General features: G+C 40.5%; 1 protein-coding gene across 2 annotated transcripts in view; it reads right to left on the bottom strand.

Annotated features, from left to right (window-relative positions):
* MBOAT1 (membrane bound glycerophospholipid O-acyltransferase 1) overlaps positions 1-12,904 on the bottom strand; it is a 92,142-nt gene that overhangs the window by 30,694 nt on the left and 48,544 nt on the right. The window lies entirely within an intron of this gene.

Here is a 12,904-nt window from a genome sequence, read left to right as displayed (position 1 = left end):
CTGTCTGACACAAGGTGTTACATTGAGATTTCACATAGAGAAAACACTGTTACCCTAAATCAACCAAAATGTTCTACTACTGGTAACCTACAAAACACTGTAAACTGAAGGGGCCCAAGTGCTACAACTGATAAAAGTTTATAATGTACTTACATTACCAATTCAGTCTTCAGCTGAACTACCAAGGACCTACGTATTATTATTATTATTGCGATTAACATAAGTACTTCTGTACAGAAGGCCTACGGAAGTATGGGGAAGATCAATCGAAACTGGTGCAGAGGAAATGTGGAGTAGTTGCCCAAGGCAATCAATCAGGCTGCGGTTTTCATTATTCAAAAGGCCTCTGAAAAATGAGACATGGAATCTAAATGGTTTCCATGGGCAACTTCTCCTTTTTTTTTTTCTTTGCACCAGTCTTGATAAATCTTACCCACTGTGTAAACTAGTGCATACAGCAAGTCCATAGACCCACCATATAGAGATTTAGAAATACATTTGTGGAGATTCAGATAAATTCCCACAAAGATAAAATAGAGGAGTTTTTATCACATGCATAGCGGTTTTGACCGTATACCACAAAAGGGAACATGGCTGGATCGGAAGGTAACGGGCACATACAGATGTGGGAGTTGCAGAGCTTGCAACTTTATCCAGACTGGGAAGAGATTCAAATTGCTGCCACCCAAACCGAATATGATATTCGGGATTTTGTAAATTGTAGAACCACGGGGGTTGTGGATCTGATCACGTGTCCATGTCCACTGAATTATGTGGGTAAGACCATTTGGCAATTTAGTCGCCGCATTAGGGAGCATGTAGGGGACGTGACAAGTTAAAGGGATACCCCCGTATCTAAACATATACATGAGCAACAACAAGGGAGAGCAGAATGTTTACATTTCTAGGCGATTTAACTGGTGCACCCATCAAAAGGAGGTGGGGATTGGGACAATTTGATCCTGAGAAAGGATGGCCAGTGGATCTATAGGGTGGCATGTATGCAACCGGATGGGTTAAACAAACAGATGAATTATACATGTTTTATTTAAATCTATACCTATATGGGTCCATATATATACCGCCTTTGTGCAATACCTAGACTACCATATCTTCCCTTATTGGTGCTAGGGATCCATTAGTGTTCAATCACCTGGGTTACCCAGTACTATTGCTTAACAAAATGCTTTTCTTATTCCACCTTTTATAGTGCTGGATCAGTGTGAATGTAATATTGGAGATTGCCAGGACGCAATTTGGCGCTGGGCAGCGTCTCCTATTCCCATAGTGATGGGTTACTCCTCCCCCTAGATAGGAAGGGCTGGAGTGGATGCGCTCTTCTGGTCCTCTCTGCCCATGCGCACTGAGGAGGCGGCGGCCATGGATTGCTGGGCATGTCACATGACGCGCCCGACATCACATGACTGCACGTCACCGATGACACTCGCGTCAATGATTAGCCGGCAGGGAGGCTTGGCTCCAGCCAAGGGGGGCGGATTTTAAGTTATATATACACTCCAAGTCCTTAGGGAAGCGTGCCGCTGATATCAATGCGAGCACGCTTGTGTGTGTTTAGAATCAAAAGTATTTACACAATCTAATTTCGCTGGCGTAGCAGCCAGCTTTATAGTAAACAGACCCCTGATGAAATGATTATATAGAAACGCCTAGGGTGAATTGTGAGAAGGGGTATTTAGCATAGGTGACAGCGTTACCGATATCTTTATCCGGATACTGGTGTGCTCAGGAAGATTCCCTGGTTACTCCAGTGCTTTTGGGTAGGATTCACTAACACCAATGGTTAAACGCTTTAACCCCATGCATCATATGAGTACATTCATCCAATAGGGTTCGCAACTGGATCAGTGAAGGAGTTACTATTTTTTGAAATTTAATTGAGCACGTTGGGCTTCAGTCACGGTGGCGATTGTACCCCTAATTTTAGCGAGATATTTAATAAAGAATGAAAAATGTTTATCTTTAGTCACAATCAGTGAATTGTCTATTTATATAATTTTGTGGGAGCACAAGTAAGATCATGAAAAACAGTGAACTTAGAAATTAGACCAGAAATCTGATTGGCTGCTATGGGCAACACCTCCATTCTTAGGCCGGATTCACACGAGCGTTGCGTTTTTGCGCGCGCAAACAACGCAGCGTTTCGCGCGCGCAAACACTATTTGACAGCTGCGTGTGTCATCCGTGTCTGATGCGCGGCTGCGTGATTTTCGCGCAGCCGGCATCATAGAGATGAGGCTTGTCGACGCCCGTCACTGTCCAAGGTGCTGAAAGAGCTAAATCTTTCAGCACCCTCGACAGTGAATGCCGAACACAACTGCGAAAAACCTGTAAAAGAAAAAGTTCCTACTTACCGAGAACTTCCCGGCCGTTGCCTTGGTGACGCATCCTTGGTGACGCGCCTCTCTTGATATCGAGCCCCACCTCCCTGGATGACGCGGCAGTCCAAGTGACCGCTGCAGCCTGTGATTGGCTGCAGCCTGTGCTTGGCCTGTGATTGGCTGCAGCCTGTGCTTGGCCTGTGATTGGCTGGAGCTGTCACTTGAACTGAAGTGTCATCCCGGGAGGTCGGACTGCAGGAAGGAGACAGGAGTAATCGGTAAGTTAGAACTTCGGTTTTTTTTACAGGTTCATGTATTTTGGGATCGCAAGTCACTGTCCATGGTGCTGAAACAGTTTAACTCTTTCAGCACCATGCACAGTGAATGTCTCCCGACGTCGCGGACCGGAATTTTTTTTGCCGAGTTTGGCCGAACCCGGTGAAGTTAGCTTCGGTTGTCGGGTTTCGCTAATCGCAAAGACACTCCGTTTGGATGTTCGGAAACAGAAAAGCACGTGGTGCTTTTCTGTTTACATTCATCCTTTTGACAGCTGTTGCGCAAACACGCAGTTCGCACGGAAGTGCTTCCATGCGACATGCGTGGTTTTCACGCACCCATTGACTTCAATGGGTGCGTGATGCGTTGAAAACGCGGAATCAACGGACATGTCGTGAGTTTTTTGCAACGGAGCAACGCTGCGCAAAAAACGCTGCCATGTCTGCACGGCCCCATTGTCTAATATAGCTACGGGCAACGCACGTGAAAATCACGCGCGTATTTTACGTTCGTCTGAATAAGCCCTTACATTGCAGGAACTCAGCTCAGCAATTAAAAGGGGTTTTCCTGCCACAGTGAGTTATGGCTTACGGATAGGTGGGTGCATGACAGCTGGGAAGCCATCGATCTCTAGAATGGAGGTCCACTGTACCTTTCTCTCTGCAGAACGGCCACTTTAAACCAGGAACTGTACAAACATCTGCAACATAGCCCGTTCCTGCGAAGTGGGCCGTAGTGCGGTATCTGCACAGCATCAGGTCAGAAGCGGCATTGTGCACAGAAAAGACCGCACCAGTGTGTTTACCAATGATGCAGCCCTTTTATTCTACAGAGCTTTGCGGTCACAGCAGTGCTGCAGTTGTGCTTGCGCAATCACCAGCAAAGGGGAAGGGGCGATAGAATTAGCAACTCTGATCATGGCTGCTTAAACCTTGTGATGTGAAGAAAATAGCAAAATTGCATTATTTGCACATTCCACCCAATAAAAAAAATAAATTTGTATGTACCGAAAAATGATACCAGAGTAACTGCACCCCGAAATGCAAAAAACAAGACATCGAACAGCAACATCAGTGGGAGAAAAATAAAAAAATAAAAAAAGTTATCTAGGAATGTGGTGAGGCACATTTATCAAGATCAAAATTAGCCAGGTTTAAGGGGTTACAAATAAGTACATTACAAGCATATAACAATCAAAAGATCTACTTTCTAAAACTATACAAAGTACAGTATAATAAATCATGTAAATAAAACATATCCTCCCATAATTGCTTCCTGCCACAGCCATTTCTCGGATTTTCACTTTTGTTTTTTCCTCCCCACCTGCCAAAATCCGTAACTTTTTTGTTTTTCCATTAATATTACCGTATGAGAGCTTGTTTTTTGCAGGGTTTGAGCTGCAGATTTTCACACCATTTATTGTACCATATAATGTAGTGGGAAACTGAAAAATTATTTGTGGGGTAGAATAAGAAAACAGTGATTCCTCAATATTTTGGGTGGTTTTGTTTTTATGGTGTTCACTGTGCGGTATAAACGGCATGTTAACTTTATTCTGTGGGTAAATACAATTACAGCGATACCAAATTTATATAGTTTTTATGCTTTACTACTTTTACAAGGCAAAAAACTGATTGTTAAAAATGAAATTTGAGTTTTGTCATCATATTCGGAGAGCTGTATATTTTTTTATTTTGCCATCGATTTGGCAGTATGAGGGCTTATTTTTTGTAAGGTGAGCTGTAGTTTATATTGGTACCATTTTGGGGTATGTGAGGCTTTTTGATCACTTTTTATTTTGGTTATTGTTGGAGATGAAGTGACCACAAAACAGCAATTCTGACCGTTTTTAATTTTTTACAGCATTCACTGTGCAGACTAAATGATAAATTGTAATAGTTCAGACTTTGACATATGCGTAGATAACAGTTATGTTAATTATTTTTTTACATGGCGCTTGAGGAAAAATGGCAAAAGTTGTTTTTTTAGGAACTTTAAAATTTTTTATTTATTAAAAAACAAATTCATATTTTACCATTTTATACTTATCCCCCTAGGGGGCTTGAACCAGCGTTGGATCGCTTGAACGATATACAGCAATACTAATTTATTGCAGTATATCATGATTCTGACAGTCTCCTATGAAGCCCAGCCGGAGGCAGGACTGCATAGGAGTACAAAGATTGCGGACCTGGGGGCCTTCATCAGGCCCCCATGCCAACCAACGGCACCTGCTGATCTCACCGCAGGGAGCATTAAAACATTACAGGGGGTCGCCCCCCTGTTTTTAGTCATTTAAATACCGCGGTAGCTATTGAACGTGGCATTTAATGGCTTAAACTAGCAGGATCACACCTCAAGCGGGATCCCGCTCGTTACCCGGAAGGTAACGACCAAAACACTCGTCCAATGGATTGGGCTCAGCCCGTTAGCCTGCTCCATACTCCCCCACGTGCGTCGAGAAGGGGTTGAAGAGGAGCTATCACTACTCTTGACATGCAGTTTTTTTCTAAATTGGGTGCTACCATTCCTCTTGTACCCAGCCTGGCACTATCAGGACCGATGGACATTGTCAGATAATGTAGGGACGCACCCCACCTGGTAACACTGATTTGCCAATTTATTCCTAAATTAAAAGGAATATTAAAAGGTGCAGAAGAATGCAGAGTTGAGAAAAGCTGTTCCAGAATTGTTATTTTATGGGGAATACAAGTATTTCCTAAATAAGACATGTCAGAAGAGATGACAAGTCCTGTTAAAATTGCTGTTGCAGTCAGTTAGAAATGTCCAAACTTCTCATCTATCCTCAAACATTGAATAAATATGAGCTGCTTTCACAACTTCCCATATGTCTGACTGGCTGCTATATCCTCATTTGGAGATTGGATTGTGACAGTTGCTTTGACCAAGTTTACTCCAGCCAGTGTGCGTTTCTGCGAGTCTTATCAGATGTTTTTATCCAACAATTGCTGACATATTAACAATTCAGTTGTGTCTCCCAAGTTTACATTTTTTTCTCTCATTCTACTGATAATCTGATTCAGAATTCATGCATGAACACAACTTTGGAAGCCTTTGAAAACAAACTTCTGTTCGCCAGTTTTCCACAACGTATTGACAACGTTCCACAGTTGAAATCTAAATATTTTTATATTTTAAATATTTTTTTTAATGATTATTAATACTTTGCATTACTAAAAGAGGACCTGTCTGCTCTGAGAACATGTCTGTTTTGGTAAATTTGTGCATTCCCCATGAAGTAACAATGCCGGAGCATATTTTCTTTGACTATGCATTGTGCCATTCCTCTATTCTTCCTCCCAGAAACATACAAATAAATTGACACCTGGGTGTTAGAATTCCCCTTGTCAATAGGGTGTGTCTCTACAATCTGACAGTATCAGCCCTAATTAGTGTCGAAATGTGTAGGGTCTCACTCCATTGACAAGGGGAATGCCAACACCCAGGTGTCAATTTAATAATACACTTCCAAGAAGAAAAATGGAGGAACGGTGCAACACAGAATATAATAGATGATCAGATGTTCCAGAATGTTATGTTATTTCATGAGGAATTCAAGTATTTATTAAATAAAAAATATCAAGAGAGCAGAAACGTCCTCTTCAGGAGGTGTAGAACAATTTCCGCAATGAATGGTTATTCTTTGCTTAAAGAGAAGTTATACAAATTTTCCAAAATACTTCCTGTATCAATACCTCACCATTTCTAAGATCTCTGCTTGCAGTTATTAACCCCTTACATTCTGGCCCATTTTGGTCTTTCCAGGCGGAGCGAATTTTTTAATTGGCATAGCCTTATGGCGGCTTGTTTTTTGCAGGATAAGTTCCATTTTTTACCGTCAGCCTTTTGGGGTACATATAAATTTTCTAATTAAAGGTTATTCATTTTTTTTGAGGGGTGAATGGAGAAAAAAAAAAAAACAGCAATTTGATTATTGTATTTTTTTTGCGATTATTTTAATGCTGTTTACCATGCAGTAGAAATAACATGCTAACCTTATTCTATGCTTTGGTAACAATACAGAAACACCAAATTTATATAGTTTTGTTTTAGGTTTTCGTATTTTTGAACAATATGAGAAAGTTTTATAAAAAAAATATATATATACTTTTTTGTTGCTGCATTCCGAGAGCCATAACGTTTAATTTTTCCATTGATGGCTTTTTTTGTGTGGAAAATTTATCATTTTGGGGTACATATCATTTATTGAATAACCTCTTGTTTTGGCAGGGGGGGGGGGTAAGGGTTTAATATGGAAATTCAGCCGTCATTTTTATAATACATATTATGTTAACTGTATTCTACGGGTCACTACGATTAAGGCAGTGCCCTATATGTTTTTTTTTTTTTATTGCTCACTATTTAATTTTTTTTCAATAAATTTATAGTATAAAGCAGAGAAGTACATAGAGGCATTTTTATTTGATAATATATTACAAAGTTTATCAATAGACTCCTCTCCCCTGCACTGAACACTCACTGTGAAGTTACTGATAAAATCTGTACATACACAGGAGTCTGTACACAAAGATCAGATCACAGCTGCTGCCCATTGAAGTCTATGAAGAAGGGAGGGAGCAGCTAAAGAGGAATAGACACACAGATGATGCTTAGAACGGTGTCACCCCAGTGCTGGATCCTCAGCTACACTGTTCATTACTGCTGCATAATGTCCTCCATGATGCTGCAACTGAGTGTGTTCGAGAATAGGAAAGCAGGATCTCCTTTTCTCTGTGTGGGCTGTATGGGAGACATTAGCTAGACTCCTTTGGAGCAGGGCACAGAGAAAACTGACAATTCTAGATGGAACCTGCAGAGGGCAAAACTGGTGATAAATGCAGATATAAAAGTCATACTGTTTAATGGCTAGAGATAGTTTTACTCCTCAGGTACAAACACACACGATGGCTTAAAGAGGCCTGTCACCACATTATAAGTGGCCTATCTTGTACATAATGAGATCGGCACTGTAATGTAGGTAACCGCAGTGTTCTTTTATTTAGAAAAACAATCTATTTTCACCACGTTATGAGCGATTTTAGATTTATGCTAATGAATTCTTAATGCCCAACTGGGCGTGTTTTTACATTTGACCAAGTGGGCATTGTAAAGAGAAGTGTAGGACGCTGACCAATCAGCGTCATACACTTCTCTCCATTTATTTACTCTGCACATAGTGATCCTGCGTTGTTCACTATGTGCATCTCTGCATCTCATACTCACACATTAATGTTACTGAAGTTTCTTGACAGTAAATAAATATCACGTCCAACCAGGACAGGATGTCTAATCACAATCCCGACACTTCGGTAACATTTGTGTGTGACTTACAGCACATCGAGATCACATTGTGCTGTCATATACAGCGTGATCTTGCGAGATTACGCTTGCTGTGCTGTAAGTACCACACAAACGTTACCGAAGTGTCGGGATTGTGAATAGACATCCCATCCTGGTTGGACGCGATGTTTATTTACTGTCAAGAAACTTCAGTAACATTAATGTGTGTATGTATGTGACTGCACATCGTGAACAACGCAGGATCACTATGTGCAGAGTAAATGAATGGGGAGAAGAAGTGTATGACGCTGATTGGTTACTGAATAGTCAGCGTCATACACTTCTCTCCACAACGCCCACTTGGTCAAAAGTAAAAACACGCCCAGTTGTCCATTAAGAAAGTCATTAGCATAAAGCTAAAATAGGTCATAACTTGGTGAAAATAGATTGTTTTTCAAAATAATAAAACACTGCTGTTACCTACATTACAGCGCCGATCACATTATGTACAAGATAGGCTACTTATAATGTGGTGGCAGAGCCTCTTTAATCTGAAACTTAAAGAGGCTCTGTCACCAGATTCTCAAATCCCTATCTCCTATTGCTTGTGATCGGCGCTGCAATGTAGATAACAGTAACGTGTTGTTTTTTTGGAAAAACTTTCCTTTTTGGCCATGTTATGAGCCATTTTATATTTATGCAAATGAGCTTTGAAATGGACAACTGGGCGTGTATTGTGTTTTTAACTGGGCGTGTTTACTTGTTTTACTAACTGGGCGTTGTGAATAAAAGTGTATGATGCTGACGAATCAGTGACCAATCAGCATCCTCTCCATTCATTTACACAGCACATAGTGTTCTTACTAGAACGATGTGCAGCCACAAGTGTCCTGATAATGAATACACATGACCTCCAGCCTGGACGTCATGTGTATTCAGAATCCTAACACTTCTGAATCTTTTCTGTGAGATTCCAGCACGCCACGCGTAATCTCGCGAGATTACGAGGTAAACGAGATTTTGTTTCCCTTGCTGGAAATCTCACAGAAAAGATTCAGAAGTGTCAGGATTCTGAATACACATGACGTCCAGGCTGGAGGTCATGTGTATTCATTATCAGGACACTTGTGTATGTGGCTGCACATCGTTCTAGTAAGAACACGATGTGCTGTGTAAATGAATGGAGAGGAGTGCATGATGCTGATTGGTCATTAATTCGTCAGCATCATACACTTCTATTCACAATGCCCAGTTAGTAAAACAAGTAAACACGCCCAGTTAAAAACACAATACACACCCAGTTGGACATACGAAAAAAAACTCGCCCAGTTGTCCATTTCAAAGCTCATTTGCATAAATATAAAATAGATCGTAATTTGGCCAAAAATGAACGTTTTTCAAAAAAAACAAAACGTTACTGTTATCTACATTGCAGCGCCGATCACATGCAATAGGAATCAAAAATAGATATTGGGATGCACTCCTCAATCAATTGGCGTGGTGCTAGTAAGGTAGGGACGAGAATCCCACAATATTGGAAATATATAACCCCAGCACACACAGAGGTACGCAAAAGATCCAGATGCAAACAAATTTAAGTTTTATTGCAACAAAAGATGGTAAAGTTGAGGTGGAAAGCGACTTGGTAAAGACGTTTCGGCCGAACCTCGGCCTTTGTCACGGTCGCTGTAAGACGATATCACTGGTATGGGTTGTCCGCCGGATATTCCACACAGCGAATATCCGGCGGACAACCCATACCAGTGATATCGTCTTACAGCGACCGTGACAAAGGCCGAGGTTCGGCCGAAACGTCTTTACCAAGTCGCTTTCCACCTCAACTTTACCATCTTTTGTTGCAATAAAACTTAAATTTGTTTACATCTGGATCTTCTGCGTACCTCTGCACATGCAATAGGAGATAGGGATTTGAGAATCTGGTGACAGAGCCTCTTTAAAGTATATAGTTTTAGATGAAAACAATACATATATATTGGGATAGGAGGTTTCTCTGATCTCGTCTGTTATAGTAGAAGCACAGCTGTCAATCATTGCCGGGCTCCAGCTATTGCCCATGCAATTGAAGCTTTAGTAAAAGGCAATCCATGATGTAAATGTATGTCATGGAGGCTTAAAAAGGTATTGTGCGATGACAAAAAACAGAATTCAAAAATCGGCTATTCAACAGTAATAAAGCACTTTACTAATTTACAGTCTGTATAAAAAATGTACAATTTGCCAGTTTTCTCCGCTCTGGTCAAGTGATGCAGCTTTCTAAAAATCTTATATAACCTAGAGAAAATGGATGCTCGCAAGACACAAGAAATAATGAAAATAGAAAAATACTTTATTGAAATGCATGATAAAGAACAATAGACAATAGGTTAAAATGAGGAATCCATAAACCGCAGTTAAAAACGGGACAAGAGACTGTAACTACTGAATAAATACGAATTAATAAATTGGGGTGGACCCTGGCTGTGTTCCCTCCCGTATCTACCATGGGTATGATATATCCGGTTTGATAGGTTATGTTAAACTCTGCAGTTGATTGTTTTTTCGTTCAGTTTTTATTGACCATATATTTTCCTAATCCTAGGTCAATGATGTACATGGCTTACTAATATTATATACACTTGTGTTTATATAGCACTTTGCTGCATTTATATTTGGTCGTCACATTACCTTCATGCCCTCTCTTGGGCTGCATTTGCGCTTTTTTTGAAGTCCTGCTATGGATACAAACCTGTACGCTGTATTTATTCAGTAGTTACACAGTCTCTTGTCCCGTTTTTATGGATTCATCATTTTAAGCTATTCTCTATTGTTATTTACCATGCATTTCAATAAAGTATTTTTCTATTTTCATTATTTCTTGTGTCTTGCAAGCATACATTTTCTCTAGGTTATATATATTAATTTTTGATGCTTTTTGGGTATACAACCTTGAATCAGGCCATGTAGATTGCATAACTTTTACTTTCTCTATATTATATGTTTGGGCCATATTGATTCATGCTGCTTTTTCGGTTAGGTCATTTCTAAAAATCTTGTTGTTTCGCTCAAGTAACGCACACATCCCCCATAACGCTATTCGACGCTGTGTGGGATTGCAATTCTAGACACAGCCACCATCGATGTGTAAGACGCTGTGCCTGGTAAACACTTAAGATGCCGCGGCGACTTCAGTCAACTGATAGGTGGGGGTGCCAGGAGTCGGTCGGAACCCCACCGATTTTATCCTAAGGATAAGCCATTAATAAAAAATGTTTGGACAACCCTTCCCTCTCCCCTGTATGTATTTTGGACCTTAACTTTCTTTTGGTGGTATATACTATAGTTTTTGGTTTTTTTTAAATCCTACAAAAATACTAAATTTTTCGGAAAAAATGCAGTTTTCATCAATTTGTTGTGTAAAAGTTATTAATAATGATTTTACTTTTGAACACCTCAAAATGTATTTCTGTATTTGTTCTGATTGCATGCATACCAAATATACTGATGTAGGTTATCTTACTAGGCGCTTGGCAAGGCCTCAAACGAAAAGGTGTCCCATTTGGCCTAATGATAAGGGTATGTTCACACAAAATGAAAAACTTCTGAAAATACAGAGCGGTTTTCAAGGGAAAAGAGCTCCTGATTTTCAGACTTTTTTTAATCAAAGTCGCATTTTTCCGCGGCCGTTTTTGGAGCAGTTTTTCTATAGAGTCTATGAAAAACGGCTCCAAAAGCGGCTGAAGAAGTGACACTTATTTTTCGCTGCCTCTTTTTACGTGGCCGTTTTTTTTAAAAAGGCCGCGTAAAAAAAACGGCTTGTCGGAACAGAACACCGTTTTTCCTATTGAAATCAATGGGCAGATGATTGGAGGCGTTCTGACGCCGATTGTTCTGCCGTTTTTCGGCCCAAAAAACAGCTGAAAACACTCCGTGTGAACATACCCCAAGTGTTTCCAAAGCCAATTTTTGCACCATAGCCTCTTTGCAGAGGCCCATTGGTGTCGGATCATAAAAGTACCCCTAAAATGACCTAATCTGGAAAAGACAACCCCACAGGGTAATTACCTATAGGTATAGTTTGCGCCATGGCTATTCAAATTCTTTCTGCTTTTTGCGAAAATGTGACAAACGTAAAAAACACAAAAACTGAATGTATGATTTCAATGATCCATATGTTGCAAAAAGAGTAGGTTATTGGACAAAATCACCTGATAAAACATTCTCCAGTCCCTCCCGTGCATGACTATACCAAACATGTACTTGTTTTATATCTTACTGGGCATTTGGCATGACCTAGAACGAAAAGGTGCTCAATTTGGCCTAAGGATGACTATTTCCACAGCTGATTTTCAGGCACCATAGTGTGTTTACAAAAGCCCCGTGGTGTCCGATCTTATAAAATCCCCCTAAAATGACGCTATTTCGGAAAGACCCCACAGGATAATTACCTATCGGTATAGTTTGTCCCTTGGCCTTCCAAAGTTTTTTCCTAACAGATGTAGAGATCCCCCCCCCCCCAGAATAATTCTTCTAACAGAATCCCTCCCTATTTTGGCTCTCCCTAAATATATTTTTTTTACTAAATACGTATCCCTTCTTCGGCCATGTTTTTGACAAACACGGCATCTCTTCCGTGGATACGTCTGCGTTTTAGTGGCAGGATGTAAAAAGTGATGCTCTGCGAGTTTCTTGAGATCTTCTGACTCATGGAGTCCTACTTCCCCGCCTTCAAATAAAAGATGTTCAATATTTTTTTTTCTTGGCCCTTTTTGTAAATTATATATGAATTAAAAGTAGAAACCTTCATAAGGTATATTGCCACTTTGTACCAGGCTCTTGTTTTCCTTTTGATCAAATAAGGTTGGAGAGCCTGGTCAGAAAGGTCGACGCCCCCCATGAACCTGTTGTACTCAGAAACCGCTCTGTGTTACATTCTGTTCGCAGTAGCGCCTCTCTCGAACAATGACCTTGGTGTCAGCATGTACAGTGCT

This window comes from Rhinoderma darwinii, chromosome 5, assembly GCF_050947455.1.
Source record: "Rhinoderma darwinii isolate aRhiDar2 chromosome 5, aRhiDar2.hap1, whole genome shotgun sequence".
Classification (NCBI taxonomy): domain Eukaryota; kingdom Metazoa; phylum Chordata; class Amphibia; order Anura; family Rhinodermatidae; genus Rhinoderma; species Rhinoderma darwinii.
The sequence above is the reverse complement of the archived record's forward strand: the minus strand, read 5'-3'. Positions and strand labels throughout refer to the sequence as shown.